The sequence below is a fragment of the Neopelma chrysocephalum genome, unplaced genomic scaffold, assembly GCF_003984885.1.
Source record: "Neopelma chrysocephalum unplaced genomic scaffold, ASM398488v2 Primary Assembly neopelma1_22b, whole genome shotgun sequence".
NCBI lineage: Eukaryota > Metazoa > Chordata > Aves > Passeriformes > Pipridae > Neopelma > Neopelma chrysocephalum.
The window spans coordinates 24,736,579-24,742,180 of NW_020897690.1; positions in this window are offsets into that span (position 1 = coordinate 24,736,579).

Consider the following 5,602-nt stretch of genomic DNA (forward strand, 5'->3'; position numbering starts at 1 on the left):
TATGAAGATAATATTATTTTAATATAAACAACAACAGAAGGAATTTAAGGATATTCTTTCAGATATTTCCTTCGTACGTAAAACCACTTAACAATCATGTGAAATTTTTTAATTCTTCCTAGTACTTTATGTTTTGCAATAGCAGTGCTACTGCTGGACATCTAGTCCTATTTTAAATAAAAGTCTTAAAATACTACATTTGAAACAACAATTATTACAGTAATATAATCTTTCATACAGAATCAGTTAATGCCATCATTGTGTAATTGAGCCCAAAAAATTAAGGTGAAAGCAGATTGGCAGTATTTTTGCATGATATGCTTCTGCTTAAAACATCACTCTGGAAGGGGGGGGAGGTGAGTGAGGAGCGGGTTAGGCAGATGAAAGACCCATAAATCAAACTATGAGGATTTGAAGTCCATTAAAAAAAAAAAAAGTCTTTTGATTTCCAAGTACAGAGCATCAGATTAGGTTGTGATCTTATTTCTTTTCTTTGCTTACTTTAATCAACTGGCACATCAGTTTTACTGAAAAAGACTAGAAATGTTTCACCATGTACTAATTTGTTATCCTAAAGCAAAACCTCACTAAATTAATTAAGAGCATAATAACAGTGCTTGGATATGGTAATATAAACATATTATTATTATTGTGTAACTAATTTTTTTCTCACATGAAACAGCATTGAAGTAAAATGTTATAATTAGAAAGTTGCTTAACTGGTGATGATGATTAATTTTAATTTGTTAATTTTGTGTTTGTCAAATTAGTTTGTCTACAGAAGAGATTTCAAATGTTCTAATTCATAGTTCCAGAGCCATTTCCTATACGTCTGTTAGTGAGACAATAGTGTGTATGCCTTGTGTAGTCACAAATTGACATGACATGTTTCTTGAGCTATTCCATCTTTATGAAATTGATACTTTTAATGATGTGTTGAAATGCGAACTAGATATGCTTCAACACAGAGAGAGATGATCAGAGCTCTCTCTATCAGATAGGGATGATATACCTATATTGTGGACATGTTACGACATATACTACTAATTGTGAAAAATAATTTCTTATATTCCTGTACTCTTTTAAAATGTGTCGTGCTAAAACATGATATGCAGTGAACATGAGATTCAGGAGTTCAGTTTTATACAAGTTCTTGGCAATATCATAATAATTGACATTTAAGCAGCTTTATTGTCTTTCATGTTGTAAAAATATCATTGTTACTTGCTGAATATTTGGCTTTCTATTTAAGTATACTCAAGAAGATTTAACAGAAACATGCTGATTTTCGCATTTTCAGAAAAACAGATTATATCTTGCAGCGGCAGTAGAAATATAGAACTTCTTACTGAAAGGCAGAAATATTTGGTCATATAGAATGTGTTATAAACAGCTGTGTCTTGAATCTCTCCTGTGTGGCCTAGGGGTGATAATTTTGAAACGTATATGTTTCAGGAAGAGCAACCGCAAAATCAAAAAATGGATCAGGTTTGTATTATTCTTGACATTTTTTGGAAGCCTTCTGATTAAGATAATAGTAACCTGTAACCAAATATATTAGAATAAAGTAATAGAAGTGGTGTGGTATTAAGATCTAGATCTGATTCTCAAAAACATTATGAAATATTAACAGAACATTTTCCCTGAAATACAGTAATAATAGGCAGAGAAGAGATATGCGTCAACTTCCGCCATAGTAATGCCAGACAGAGATACAGGTAATCTTCAGTCTTAGTTTTCTGAGAGTAAAACAATTGCTATACTGCTTCTGATTGTTTGTATGAATCAGGAAAGGGCCACAGACTTCGGACTTCTATTGTCTTTTCCCTATTCTCATTGTTCTCCTTATCCACCTGTGATAGATGCCACTAAAGTGAATTAATGGTGCTTCTCTTCAAAGGTACACCAGGACATAACAGTAGAATCTACAACAGTTTTTCAAACTCAGTTCTCCTCATACCTAGAACACAGATCAATTAGTTCCCATCTCTGCTGAAGAAGACAGTTAAAAAATCCACAGTCCAATGTTTTTCTTTTTAAAAATCTGTGACTGTTCTTCTGTATTGGAAAAACAAACAAGGGAATGGTAGGATTTCAGAATGAATAAACAAGTCGATTTTTACCTTGTACACACGGGTTTCTCAGAAACTATTTTAGTAGAAGGTTTTATTTGTTCATATGTTTTTATATTTGCATGTTCTACTTCCTTGATTGTGCATGATAAAACACACTACAGTTACAGAAGAAATGAAGCACTCAGAAGTCATAAAGTAAATGGTCCTGATTAACTCAAATTGGATGCTACTGAAATTACATAAAAGTTGTCTTCTGACTTAGGGCTCTACTTTTTTTAACATCAGCAGTGGCACCAGAAGGGACAAGGGCTGAAAAACATTCAATTAGGCTTTGAATGACTCTTTCATGCTTATCAGAACTGAACTGAATCTATTTAGGGTACATCCACTGCAAGAAATAAAGCTGAAACCAGTGATAGGAGGAAGCATCAGCCATTTTTACAAGTGACAAAACAATATTTTATTGCTACATTATTTTATTACTTTTTCCTGTAATAACACTGCACAAAAATCAATAAAAAACATTGTTCAACTTTCACTACTTTTGAAATCAGAAGGAATTACATTCAACCATCAGTGGCTGCATGAATTGATATTAATTCATTTCACAGCATTTGGTTGTTAGGCAAAAACTAGACTGCTCCCCTCCCCTGTCTGACATTTTCCTTTTAAACATGGATTGCTTTTTCCTTAATATCTTATGTAAGATAATTGTGCATTAAATGGCTTAGAAGTGCATAGATAGCTGACAGTGACCAGGAGGAGTTATTTCCAGTGGGCTTAAACAGACTTTATCTGCACGCATGATTGTTGATTACTATTGCTTTTACTTACATTAATTAAATTAATCTATGCAATCACAGAAATATTTTGTTTTCATTGAAATAGACAAAGCTTATAAATAACTACAAAGCTGAAACTTAACTGTTCAGATTCTTGTAAGCTCTGTGGGTTGTTTTGTTTATTTCTTACAAAAAGCTTTGAGAAAGGTTTCCTTTGTTCTTCCTGTTGCAGTTCTTTAATGTTACTCTCAAATCTGATTTGAGGCACCTTCAGTAAAGCTTACTGGCATTCATTTTAATAGTATTGAGGCATTCTGGAGAAATAGATGGGCTTTGCTTATTTTGTAAAATGTTGTACTTGATGTTGAAAGAACTAACATCCTTCTGTAATGACATATCAAGTACATTTGTCACTCTGGAACTACAAAAATATGAATTTAGAATGCTGATACACCGAGGACTGTTTGCTTCCTAGCTATAAAACACTATTTCAGATTGCAAGCATGTTTTACATCTGCAAAAATGTTGTGTCCCGAACAAAATGTATAAGACTACAACACTTTATGTAAGTAATTTCATATTAGATATTTGATGTTGTTCTGACTGTTCTTAAGAGTAGAGGAAGACCTATACTGTTGGTCAGAACTTGCCTATGAACAGAATGACAACAATAAGACAGTCTTATTTGGGGGTCTCTTAATGTGCTGTCAGAAAGGAATAAATAGAGCAAAATTGCTAAATCTATTTTAAGAATACTTGCAATTTATTATTCAATCCTATTTTTACCTTATGAGCTGGAATTTTAGGAAATAGAATTTGCTTTTATGTCTCTGCTGATAGCAAGGCTTCCTTTTTTGTTTTATATTTGAAGGTTTGGGGTATTTTTTTTAACTTCTGCTATATGGCAGCAAAGAACTCCAAAGTTTTATTAATATTAATAGAAGATTCTATTTTTCAGGAAAGAATAATCTGGTAGACCCTTATTTACATGAGACAAAGAAGCAAACAAGTTTTCCTTACATTTCAAATATACTCCAATTTTTAAAAATGTTAAAACTACAAGGGAATCTTGGAACAGTCACGTTTGCAAATTTTACTTATGAAATGGTTCCTTACACAGTACAATACAGGAAAATTGGAACTTCAGATGAAAAATCTGATTAATTTCATCACATACTAATGGGCATCATACTCAAAAACAGTATTATAGTTAACATAATTAGAGGCAAATTAAAATTGTAAAGGCAACTCAGGAAATGTTGTTATTGAGGTTGTACTTATTTCTTTGTTTTAGGTGTGTTTAGGTTATGGGTGAGTTTTAATCATATGTTTTGTTCAGGTTTTTTCTTTGCTTAAAGAAAGCTGGCCTGCAGTTCGTAAGTAACTATTGTCCTTGTCCAATGAGTGGCCATACATTTCATTTGCTTTATTCTGATTAAGGGGGACTATCAAGTATTATGCTTTGTTTAGTTTTTTCATTTGTTTTGTTTTGGGGGTTTTTGTTTTGGTTTGGTTTGGTTTGGTTTTTGAGGTTTTTTAGGTTTTTTTCCCAGAATGCCTATTGTGCTCAGCACTATAGAAGATGAGTGTTTGGCAACTAATTTAGTCATAAAAATCCTTATGGTCTAAAAGGCTTATTTATATGTCTTTTAAAAAAAGAGCTGAAGAATAACTATTAAAGGATAAAAACATCTTCTAGCTGAGATATGTAGCTGTGAATTCTCGGTCTTAAAGATTGATGGTTTCGCCACAAGCTTGGAGCTCAGAAATTCAAAACTATATAGGTTATGATTTCCAATATTTATTTTATTTAAAGACTCTCTAGTTGAAGTAGAAATAGAAAACTGCTACCTGGGAAGTGTAAGGGGTTTTTTTGGAGCGTTTTCACTACCAGTGACAATCTCGGCATGAAATGAGGCAAATCTCTGCACAAAATAGTCATTATACAGTAGCCTCAAACCATTCCCAAAACAAGTCTACCTGGTGTGTAACTGAGGAAAATAGAACAAGATGAACTACGATAGGGGAGAGTAGGAGTTACCATAATATTTGGAATATATGGAAATTTGCAATAAGGAAGAAGCTTTTTTTTCTCTCTCTCAACAGTGCACTAGTATGGAAGAAGGCCAGACTGAGCCCTTAGCTGCAAAGGACTGTTTTTTTACAAGAACTGCTTTTCAAATGATATAATTAAAGGTCACAAGAAAACCTTCATGATTTTCTTTTTTTCTGTCTTCCAGCCTCATTTATACCAAGGCTGTTTAGGTTACTGTTTTGAGATAGTGATGCAGGAAGGTTTATATATCTTTGGTGTAATTGTGCATAGGAGTTGTCTAAAGTTTCTCTGCTGGGAGTGTCATTTAAAAAGGTTACTGTGACATTTCCAAATGTGTGTCTTGTTAATAGGAATGAAACGTTTGTTTCCCTTTTCATGCATATATTTTTTGCTCATGTATACATATGTTTATCTAGAACACACATACATACCTGTACATATATATGGAATATCGATGTTAGAAATAATATTTTCTTTAGATTCTATTTTGCCTTGAATGAATCGATAAAGAGTAGCAAGCAAACAATACTTCTCAAACATGAGTAATTTGGAGGAGAGACAGACAGACAACAGTTTCCTTCCACTAAGAGTTTTCATCAGCCTCTGAGTTACGAACAAATTTTACCAACTTCTGTTACTAAATAAAGTGATGTTTATGGCAGCTAAATTAACTATATATCCTTGACTGT